The sequence below is a fragment of the Gallinula chloropus genome (assembly GCF_964237585.1).
Source record: "Gallinula chloropus genome assembly, chromosome: 17".
NCBI lineage: Eukaryota > Metazoa > Chordata > Aves > Gruiformes > Rallidae > Gallinula > Gallinula chloropus.
In genome coordinates this window covers 13617578-13629679 of record NC_140102.1, presented here as the reverse complement: position 1 = coordinate 13629679, position 12102 = coordinate 13617578, and the positions used below count along the sequence as shown (strand labels likewise).

At 44.3% G+C, this 12102-nt stretch overlaps 1 protein-coding gene across 1 annotated transcript in view; it reads left to right on the top strand.

Annotated features, from left to right (window-relative positions):
• The window catches only part of MED13L (mediator complex subunit 13L), a gene marked incomplete at its 5' end in the record, with an annotated part of 193290 nt that overhangs the window by 44575 nt on the left and 136613 nt on the right, over window positions 1-12102 (top strand). The window lies entirely within an intron of this gene.

Sequence of the window (12102 nt, the reverse complement as noted above, 5' to 3'; positions counted from 1 at the left end):
TGCCATTAACAGCATCTGGGTGAGGTGTTCCCCACCTGAACTCGCTGGTGTAACCAACTCCTCTTTGAGCATACTGCTCATAGATTTTGCTGGGGTCCCCCTGCTCCAAGGTGGTCTAAGTTGCAGATGCTTCTGTAGGCAAGAGAAGGTTCTGCCCCGAGGCTGCTTGTTGCTTTGCGATAGCAAAAATATTTGATAGGTGTCTGTTGAACTGGGCTGTGGAACTGGCTGGGTTGAAATGGGAGGAGAGGAACTGAAAAACTGGTTGAGCACCAGTTTTGGGGAAGGAATGCTGTGTTTTGCCTTCTTGCTTAACATATGATTTGAATGATGCAACTTGTAAGTTGAGGGCGTGAAGTTTTAAAGGGCTGAAAGTAGAGAAGACAAAACTGAGGAAAACCTAGAGAGGTGAATTCATTTCATACAAGGTGGGAACTGCCACTTCTAACCAAAATTTCAATAATCTCATAGGAAATGTCGCCTGTAAGTCTTGTTTCAAGCTTCCTTCCCCTGCTAAATACAACTGACATGGACAGAGGTTGTTTGCAACCAAATCCACCAGGAAAATGCAGGTGTTTTTCCTATGTTTGCCCCTGTTTTTAAATAGAGGCAGCTCTATCACCTAACATGTCTTCACACTTACTTACTAGGTTGGTAATTCTTTAGTTGGTTTGTGCCTCTTCACTTGGCTAGAATTTAAGTTAAAGATGTGACACAAAATCTGTTATCCTACAGGTATTTTTATTATATATTCATGTGAGTGACTTAGGAAATACCTCAGGCTAATCTACACCTATTTTGCCATGAGATTTTGCCAGCTGTGCTTTTTAAATGTATGTGTTTCTTGCAGCCCTGTCTTAGCACTACCAGTCTACAAGTGTCTCATTTGGCATGTAATAATTGAATTGGTGAAGAAATATCAAAGAATACACTAATTGTTTACTTTCCTCTTCTGATCTGATAGATAAATTGAATGGCATCTAGTATGAGACACTGAAGGCATTATTGGAGAGATGGTAAAGAAAGTTGTAGCTAGGAAAGCCGATAGAGAAGAGGCTTTTGATGTAGAGAATCAGTGTTGAAGTCAAAGGCTGGAGAGGAAAGAAGATGTGAGGAGAACAAATGATGTTGCTGAAACAGGGAAAGGAGAAGAGCCTGGTGCTTTATAGGTAAAACCTACACAGATTCCAGTGGTTGTCTTGACTTTTCAACCTGCCCCTTACCCTGGCTCTCAAAATTTGGCTTTCATAAATGCCTTTTGCAGCGATGGCTGGAAGCCAGACGGACACTTCTAAGAGAATCTAGTGCCAGGCTGGGAAAATCTCGGCAAGGATTACTATTTCTAGTTAAAAGGTTGGTTAGATTTAGACACTGAGGAGGCTTTGCGCAATCTGTTGTGAGGAAAATGAATGATTCAACAGTGTTTCCATTTAAGAAAGTTATTAACTATTCCTGGCCTCGGCCCTTCATCTTCAAGGTGCAGCTGTTCAAACTGTAGCAGCAGAACTGGAGCAGCTTATCGAAACCAGGTGGCACGAAAGTAACTCGGGGCTGGAGAAGGAAATAAGTTTTGTCTCCAGGCAAACAGATTGCTCCAGCTTTATCTGTGACTGCCCCTTCCTGCAGACACTGCTATCAGACGGGCCTGCATTGGGATACCTATCAGAGAAAGTTGGAAGAGGGTCAGGCAGCCTGTTACTGACACAAAACAACAGGAGGCTTTATGCTGGATGAAAGTTTCTGGTACGGCTTTTGAATAATAGACCTCAATAATTCTGCTTGAGCAACAGCCCTTTGTTGCAAAGGAATCCCCAGTCGTTGGTGTTCAGCATAATTTCCCTTTCCTTAGAGATGCTTGGACTTTGCTCCTGGCAGGCTGGGCTGGGCTGGAGCACGGGGCCGGGACAACCCAGGCGACTGTGGCTGTGTAACGCTGCCTGTGAGCTGTTATTAAACCTTGCCAGCCTGGCTTAGATCTGTGCATCCCAATCCTAGCACACAGGAATGAATCCAATCTGTTTAGTCTGCTTGAGCAACAAGCATTCCTGGGGTCAAATAAAAATTCCCCATGAAGCAGATCTAGCAGTTTGGCCATTCATTGCCCATCTAGCTTTTGCTGCCTGCAGTTAACTCGTTCACTTAAGGGGGGGGAGGGGGGCGCTGTGTGTTCTAATTAAAAAAGATAAAGAATGAAAAAGAGAAAAGAAATTAAAGATATTGGTAAAAACCTGAGATACTGGAATAGCACCGTTCTCTTCAGTATCATGATATCCCTGACACCCAGGAGGAAAAGTCCAAGATCTGCAGGAACTTTGGCTTTATTCCTGCTTTGTTACACAGTGGCTAAGTCCAAACCCTAAACATCTTAATTCCTTAAAGGGTGACGTGGGGTTTTTTCCTATTGTTGAAGCCTGGAGACTCTGATGCTTATAATAATAAGGGGGAGTAATTGCCAGTAATTGTCTGACCAGTACAGACACAGTAGAAGAAGACTAAGGGGGGACACAGAAGAAGACTAAGGGGGGACCTTATTAATGTTTATAAGTGTCTTAAGTATGGGATGCAGGGGGAATGGCCAGCCCCTTTTCAGTGTCTGTGGAGACAGCACAAGGGGCAATGGCTGCAAGTTGGAGCACAAGAAGTTCCACACCAACATGTGGAAGAGCTTTTCCCCAGTGGGGGCGAGGGAGCCCTGGGACAGGCTGCCCAGGGGGTGTGGAGTCTCCTTCTCTGGAGAGATTCCAGCCCCGTCTGGACGCCGACCTGTGCAATATGAGCTGGGGGGCTGCTCTGGCAGGGGGGTTGGACCCGATGAGCTCTCGAGGTCCCTTCCAACTCCTGGGATTCTGTGATTCTGGGATACGAATGTGACTTGCTAGAGGAAAAATTTTCCAGCCCACCTGATTGTTCCCGGGGCACAGTGCTGTCAGGTGGAAAGGAAAACTCTCTCAGGCAGTGCCCATTATTAAGGGTGTGCTCCCTTCTCCATATCTACTCTATGAAAAGTTGTGATTGAAAACAATGAAATAATTAAAAAAGCTTTTTGTGTACCACTTCAGAGGAGGTTTGACACTGAGAAGGGTCGAGGGTGATGTGGAGGCTGTCATTACCCAGAATTTTCAGTGTCTCTGTGGAAAAAAAACCCCAAATGTTTTATGGCATAATCCTTCCTTTCATCGTTAGATTTTAGAAAATTAAGAATAGTAGGTGTACTTCTCTGGTAACTATTCACGTTCATCTAAGTTACAGAAAATCACTTCAGTATGAGAATATAAATTAAGAAGCAAAATGAGTAGTGGCCTTTCTTCCTGTTTCCCCTCTGAAATTCTGAGCTATGGTTTCTTGAGCATTTATTACAGAAATAAAAAGCCTGGTTTTAGCCATTACTGAAGCATTTTCAGAAGTTCAGTTTTTAGCATTTTTTAGTATAAATATATTTCATAGAAAAGTCTGTTTGGGGTTTGCTTCTGATGCTGCGGTGGGGTTTGTGTTTCTGCAGCACTTGTTTCTTCTTGGTGGCCCAGCCTCATCTGCAGAGGCTCAGCCTGGTTGAAGATCAACATTTCCACGTAGGTGTTTCAGAACCCTCATCTTTCCTCAGCTTTGCCCCCTTAGTGCTTCTGGAACTTACTGTCCGGTGCCTCTTGTGAGATCATGTGAAACTGGCCCTTTGTTGTTCTGCCTTTGAGATTTCCATGAATCCATCATTGGTGTTACATCTTAATCAGATTATCTTTACCATCTCTTGCTGAACTCATGTCAACAGACAGAGCTGAGCAATTAGCTCGTTTAAGTTATTTTTGGCCTTATTATTGTTCTTAGTTATACTTGCCTCAATGAGAACAGGCACGAAGCATTCATAAATAAACTTAAAATACAGATCCAGCTGCTTAAAATTCTGAATTGCCCAAATACCATTAGACTTTCAAAATACACTTTGCAGTCAGAAGAGCCCTATCTCCTCATGAGCTGATTAAAGATCTCTCTGCCTGGGGCAGTGCAAGTAATCTTCTCTTCAGAGAAGGAGGAAAAAATAGTTTTTATTTTTTAGAAAGGAAAAGCCCTGTTGTTGAAGCCCAAAAATTATCTTTTTAAGAAGTGGATTTTTCAGAAAGCTGTAATACTGAAAACCAATTTCCTTTACCTTTTGGTTTCATTAGATGAAAGTGTTTGGCTCAGTCCAAGTTCTCCTGCTGTGTTATTCTGTGTTCTCTGTTATTCAAAGTACTGTGGGTAAATCGTGCTCTGTGCTCATGTGTGAGGATTAAGCTGATGGAGAAGGAGTTTGGGACTTCAGTATATTTTCCATAATAAAATTATTGGCCATCCCTGAATGGCGCTTTCAAAGCTCACTTGAAATTTGCTTCAGTCAACAGCCAGAACCTGAGGATTAAAATATTTCCACTTTTATGGAGCAGACTGTTGGATGTTTCCTCATCCTGCACCACGAGACATGATGGTTGGGTATTGTCTGAGAAGTTGCTTTCAAGCCTTGAGCCTGGCAGGTGATGATTTACAGTGAGAACCAGGTGGCTGTAAAAGCCCCGATGTGTTCCCACTGGTCTTTTCAGTTGTGTGTTTCAGCATCGCCAGCCTTTCTGGACACTTCTGAAATGAAAAGAACTTCCAAGGGCAGCATAAATATTGCCCCCTCTCAGGTTAAAGTACCGTTAGGTTAATTGGTTTTCCAGCGGATCCATCCAGCTCTTCTGGTGGATTCCCTGCCGTGTGAGCGGCTCCTCATCCTGTCCGATGGCCACTGTGCTTCAGGCACGTCTGTTGCTGTGAGGAGCGGGTCAGAGCTGCTGCTGTTTGTCTGGGTTGCTAGTAAATACTGTGTCAGTACTCTCTGGTGGGACTGCGGTCTCGAGGCAGGAGAATGAGAACTGGCAGCGGTCCCCACCCTGATGAGCGTTTCTTTCCTTTGGTTTTATCGTCCCTCTGAACTTCTTTACAAAGTCTTCCCAGTCCTTGAATTACTTGGAATTTCTTTTTCTGAAATCCATGTTTTTCTCAGGCTGCTGTTCCCTCTCGCTTGCCTTGCCCAGGGTACAGTGCTGTCCTGGGCAGACCCTCCCAGTGCTCACTCTCCTGCTAGCCTGGGCTGTGCTTTCCAGTGCTGGTGAAACCAGGTCATAGCATTGGAAAACCAGCTCTGGTGACTTCAGGTTTAGTTTTGCTTAACCAGAGCTTACAGGTTTTCACTTCTCTAGGAGGAGATACACTCCAAAACGAAATTTATACATGTTATCTCAGGAATTTGAGCATATAATGCTTACACATGGATTGCTTTTGTAGATTGTTTGTATGGATTAAATGTATGGTGTTGGGATGCTGTTGGACACTGGTGCTACTGACCAAATTCAATAATGGTTGATGCTTTTCTTCTGTCTTTTTTTTTCAACTGCTTATTTGTTTTCCCCGTTCAACTCACACATTCAGTGAGGGAAGATCTCTCTCAGCTGTAAAAATATTTCACTCTACTTTGAGGATATGTTTATTTGGTTAAAGTAAGAAATACTGTGACTAGAAAAAAGCTGAGTGGAAGATGATGAGCGAGAGTGATGCATTGTGGTGTTTAGTCACTTTAGGGGGCTTATTTGTGTTAAGCGAGACCAACATCTTAAATTATTTAGCTTACTGAGTCTGTAGATAGTCCTGACGGACCCACTTTATTTCAGCACTTTGGTTTGGGAAGGCAAATGTCCCCTCTGAATTGGGCAAGTTACAGGGCAACGTTCATCACCAGGGGGCTGGGGTTTGTTTCTCTGTCTTGGATGCAAGAATAGAAAGGATGAGTGGGTTTTGTTGGGGCACCTTCTTTCCCCTGGAACTGCCTGGTTTTTATTCGGAACCCCAGGGTTACAGAGCCATTAGTTGGTTGCATTTCTGGCATTGCTGAGGCTGCTGACCTTCAGCGTGATGGAGCAGCAGTGAAATGCTGCCGTGGAGCAAGCCTGGTGTCGTGTGAGAGGCTTGTGTTTGTGTACTTGCAGATCCCAGGTCTGGGCTGTGGAGTGGCAGGGGCTGCTGCTCTGTGGTTAATCCAAGCTCACCCAACTGCTACCATTCTCTACCTGAGGTAAGCAGTACCTGTTCCGTGCAGGGAGAGTCCACATCCTTTGTTCTTTTCCATGGAGGAAGCGGCAGCCCTCTTGAAGTGAGCCCAAACTGAAATGGCAGCGTCTTTATCTGCATCTCCAGTATAATCTGTAGTAACCACTGGGTTATATAATCACTGTATTTGTCTTACATATTAAAAGCTGAGCGCACTTATCTACTGCTTGGGAACTTTTGGCAAGTAATCTGGATCTGTTGGGTGCTCCCTTATCTCCATTCTCTCTCCCACTTGAAAGGGCATGAGAACTTACTCTGTGCGGAACGGCCGTCTCCATGGGCTTCCTATGGCTGTTGGCACTTGCTAGTCTCTGAGGGCTCCTGGATTTTATCTATTAATTAAGAAATGAAAAAAAGAAAAAGAATTAAGTAAGAAACCCATTAGGTGCCAGAAGTAGATGTTCTTAATCTTATTCATAGTTGGAGGTAACTTCTAGGTACACTGTGATGTGTAAATCCAGAGATACTATATAAGGAAAAACATTGTACCAGAACTTGCTACTTAAAATGGTAAAAATAATGTTGTCGCTTATGTTCTGTTAACACTTGCAAGTTCTACTCCTGTAGTAAAGCCCCTGGGATGGTGTTAGGCACCCTACCGATGCAGAATTAGAACAGTCTGTGCTGAATAATAGTTTCTAGAATTGCACTGAAGAGTTACTTCTGTAATCTAAATGATTCCTGGGTTAGATGTAACAATTCTTTTTTCAGAAGGAATTAACAAAAGGGATTAAAGGGCTTTGCTCAGTGTAAGGCACTGACAGCAGTGGGACCAGGGAGGCACTGGTGTGATTTGCAAGCATTCTCACCACTGCCAGAACTAGATGACCATGCATTTAGGGGACATGGGGAAGGGGAAAATACTTCTAAATTGCCTCCTTTTCATTGTTATTTTACAAATTGAAACACAGCTCAGAACTGTAACTTATCTGGCTTCCACCGGGCACTGTCAGAGCCCTTGGGAAGAGCAGCACCTGTGAGGGAGGAGGACAGCAGCTGTATGGACCAGGAGCTGCCCATTCTGGGTGACCTGCTGCTAGACTTGGGGTTGTCTTTTTTCCCCTCCAAATCTGTGGGATGCTGGTGCTGTAAACTCTTAAGTTCTGGAATGCATCTCGTCCAAAAGGCACTGCTAGATGAAAGCAAATAACCATTTCTTGACGTGAACACACTCATTGGAAATTCAACTCAAGGGATGCCCTGGATATAAAGGCTATTCTAAAATGGTCCAGGGAGTGTTATGTTAATGTTTTATGAAGCTGTATTTATTGAATAAGTATTTATTACCTGCTTATCAGTAGGTCTTCCAAGTGTCTCTGCTTTCAAACTATTACAGAAATAAGTTACAGAAAGTCGTGGCTGAAGTACCCTGAGGAATCCCTTTATTAGCTCAGAGTGAGTACGGTGACTGACTTGGGGTGACTGGCTTACAGTTTGAAATGAAATTACTGAAGTTTGGAACGCTTTGTCCAACGGCAAGAAAGGTGAAAACAGGATTTGATCACCACACCTGTTCAAGGACTTACCCTGCAGACAGTAAGCAATTGTTCGATTTAATGGGATCTCTTCAGTAGAGAGAATATAAGTGCAAACATATGGAACTCCTTCCCTGGCCGGGCTGGGCAGGTTTATTTGTATGCATAATGAGGTGGGCGCCGGCTTTGAACGGCTTCCATTGTAACCAGGGCAGTGATTTGGCTTTTCCTTCCTTTTATTTTTTTTATTCTGGCCCAGATGTGGGTTTAGATAGCGTAATAAAATCTGTGTATCAAAGCTGTGTGAGCACTTTTAGGTTACTGAAAGGCCACGAAGGTGATTCCTTGTTGATGCCTTGAAACATGATGCTTTTCCTGCAGCTCAGTCGTGTTGGGCGCATCTCCACGCAGGCCTGAGGCTCGGTGCTTCAGACAATATACAAGTTTATAAATATCTGCATAGTTTAGAAAGTCACATTAAAAAAGCATCATTTATTGTCAAATTAATTACGGAAATGTTGTTTTCCTCTTACAGAATGGCATTGTCTCATGATATTTTTGTTGTGACAAGGCATTCCTAGACACCACCATGAGTCAAATATTTTGATGCAAAAAAAACCTTTTAACCTTTCCCAAGTCAGCCTTTGTGCACACAGAGGTGTTGGTGTGGAGTTTTTTGGGGTTTTTGTTTTTGATAGGACATCTTTTAACAATCAATAAAGCAGAATATCTTTAAGGAATGATATATTTCTTCATTCCAGTCATTTGAGATCATAAATAAACTCAGAGGTAATCTTTGTATTTTTGAGTTCCCAAGCTAAAAATCTGTCTTGTTTGTGAAAACAAAATACACTTGTGTGTTTTCCCCCTAGTCCCCTTTCCACTTGAGTTTTTCAAGAATTTGCAAAACCTTCAGCAGCTTGGGTGTGCAGTCACATTTAGGGGTGATTCAGTCCAGGGTGAAAGCAGAGCTCCTGCCTCTCTGCTCTTCCTAAAACCCTTTCAGACTTGGAGCATCTCTGCTGTGGATCTCGTATCCCCTGTCTGACTTCGGAGAGTGCTGTGCTAATAAGTTTGCTACTCTTCTAGAGACACTTGAACTGAAATCATATTTAATGAAGCTTTTTATATATTTGCAGTAGTAATACTAACGCAGAGCTTAATATTAATGTGTGTTTGGGCTGGTGTTGGAGGCAATGATCTGCATTTGGCCTCCGTGCCAGAAAGACTTGTCATCACAAGGCTGGAGGATGCCAGGAGGCTTTCTAGGGAGGTAGGAGATCTAGGCAGCAGATAGACCTTTTTTTTTTTTATTTTTTGAAGTGGTCATTTGATTTTTAAGCCTTTGGAGCTCCTGGCTGGTTTCAGAATAACACAGGGGTTCTGCTGATGTGGGACAGTCAGTGTTACGGAGGGGTGAATCCCATCACTGGGGGAGAACAGCCTGGGGAAAGCCTGGCTTTCCTGCTGTACCTTCTCTGGGGAAATGCCCTAAGTGCCTTCTGTTCCAAAGGTGATTGAAGGTTAAAGCAAATGTACTCATTTTAATCCCCCCCTTTAATGTCAATCATGTTGTTTTGATGTCAGTCTTCAACTAGCCTGAACCGTGCAGTAGGGTTTCTGCAGCTTGGGGTGACAAACCTGAGATGGATCCGGCTCTTCCATGGTGGGCATCCTGCCTCTCATTTTGTTGCTGCACAAACGTGTGTTCTTCAGAACACACAGGAGCCTTTCCCTGTGGAGCACATTCCGTTCTGTGCTCCTGCAGTGGCAGTGTGGGGCTTCAGCAGAGTCTGATGAGATAGAACGCTGCTGGCTGAGGTGCAGGTTCCTCAGGGGAGCTGCCCTGGGTGTCCTGCAGAGTTAGAACCTGTGTAATGTGGCCGTGGCAGCTCATTCCTTTGGGAGCTGTTCCTTTGGTTTTAGTGTGTTGAGTTGAGCTAATGTTGTCTGGTCAGCATTTCTGAAGGATTGTGAGTATGGTGAGCTGCTTTCCTGGCCTGGAGAGCAGGATCTGCAGCTACACTTACTGAGATCCCTGTCACAGTTCCATGAAACTCTGAAACTGGGCTGCCATCACTGAGCTGCAGAAAAATCCTGGGGGTAAAGGTGAGTCCAGTGTTACTTCCCAGGTAGGTTTTCAGAGGCCACATACTGAACCATTGTACGGTTTGTGTTCCAAGTTGCTCAGTTTGTGTAATGAGTGCAGAAGTGGTGCAGTGTCACTGTTGGATCTGACCCTCTCTCTCCTCAGCTTCTGTAAATGTTTTGTGGCTCTGAAGCAAAATCCCTGATCAGCTTTCAGGATGTTCTTACAGAAGTTAAAACTGTGGTAGGTAATATTTGTATAGAACAGTGGTTGAAAAAATAATGCTCGTGTACAGGTCTGTATGGATCACATCAGTGTCCAGCGCTTGTCTCTGGGTCACTTGTTTGAGATGGTGTTCAGACAGCTGTGCATTCAGGTGGGGGTATGGGATGACAGCCTAAAAACTAAGACATGGTAATATAGAAGAGCACACAAAATTGGAGCAGGGTACCTGCCACGCTTCACACTGCAGAACTCCATCAGTAACACTTAGTTAAGTTTTACCAGCCGTTGGGACATCACAGATTAATCTGAAGTTGTGTAGGTGTAGGGTTAACGAGAGGAAAGTGTTTCTAGAAGCATCATTTGTCTCAAAGGTGCCTGTGTATTCTCCAGCTGTTGACTGAATAATGTTTGTGGAAAGAAATTGGAGCGGGTTACCTTTAATAAATACAGTGATACAATTTACTAGGAATTTTTTAAGCCTTGCTCAGTGTTGGAATTGAAGAGATGAGTTTGAACAGGCGTGGACTTGATTAAAACAGTTGAATCATCGTTCAGAGTTAGCAGATACTGGTCATGTGTAGGTGGACGCTTTAAAATGTAAATCAGGATAAAATGAGCTGTTAAAAGCATACTGTGAGTAGGTTTTGTTGGATTTGTTTGTGATCAAATAATGCAGGCAGGGATTTGTGAAACACAAGAAGCCAAAATTCCTTCTTTCTGGGTAGGTTTTGATAAGTGACCAAAAAAACAGAGGTACTATGTACCCCAGCCCTCCTGCCCTGCAGCTCTTAGCTCAGCGGCGCTGTCAGCCAACGCGGGTCTCCGGATGGAGAACAAGCCCGTTTCCAGAGGCTGGGAGGGAACAAGGCCAGATTTCCATCCCATTTATCCCTACGAAAAGTCAAGTATCGTGATGATGATCCCGCCGTTAGGAAAATGAACTCCAGCCAGATGGGACTTGGGTTTTATAGTGAAGCTGTTTAATTATCTGACTTTTCCCTGCCTTTATGGGCTCGGAATGTGAGAGTTTTAAGGTATGGCATGAAGTGTTTCATTCGAGTGGCTGTCGTTATTAGCAGCATTACCTGTCAGTGGGTGCTTTTAAATCAAACGTGCTGGCTGTGCAGGAGCTGTGCTTCCTTAGTGCTTCAGGAAAGGGGAATGAGGTGAAAGTAAGGATAAAACCTGCTGCTTTTAGGAGCAGAATCAATAGCACTGGTTGTATAAGCAGGAGTGAGGTGCAGTAATTGTGGTGTTCAAGCACTCTTGAAAATCCTGTGTGCTGAGCAGCAAGTGGGATGTGTTTGTGGTGGCATTAAGTGTGAGGAGGAGACTGGAGTGTTCGGTGTGTGTTTGTGTGCTGATAACCAAATCATAGAATCACAGAGTGGTCTGGGTTGGAAGGGACATCAAGGGTCACAGAGCTCCAACCCCCCTGCCACAGGCAGGGCCACCAGCCTCCAGGCCTGGAGATACACAAGGTTGTTCAGGGCCCCATCCAACCCCGCCTTGAACACCCCCAGGGATGAGGCATCCACCCCCTCTCTGGGCAGCCTGTTCCAGCCCCTCACCACTCTCTCTGTAAAAAACTTCACCCTAGTATCTAATCTAAACCTTCCTTCCTTTAGTTTTAATCCATTCCCCCTTGTCCTGCCAGTGTCTACCCTTTTAAAAGTTGATTCCCCTCCTGTTTGTATGTTCCCTTCAGGGACTGGAAGGCTGCAATAAGGTCCCCAATGATGGGACTCAACTGCTGTGTGTTGAGTTGTAGCAGCTCCAAGTGTCTGTGCCTTGCCTTAGGAGAGGTCTGGGGTGGTTACTAAAGGTTTTGCAGTGCTCCAGTGTTGCTGTTTCTATTTAAGCCCCTCAGGTTACAGAGGCTCTTTATTTGGATCTTGTAAAAATACACTTTATTGGAACAGCCACAGCATTTCAAAGACTTTCTTGCCAAAATGGGATCGATCTCTGCTGCCGTACAGCGGTGGCTGCACTAATTCAGGCATCCTTGGCTGCTTCTGTTGCAAGTTTGTACCTTCCACAGGGTGTTTGGAAATAACGGTGTGGGTTGAAGAAACTCTGTAACTGTGTTGTGTAGTAGGTTTTTGACAGAACTCCCCACGAAACCATCGAGGAATAAGCTCAAGCTGGAATGTTAATGGTGTCCAGAGCAAGCAGCTGCCTGTGAATTGCAGTTCA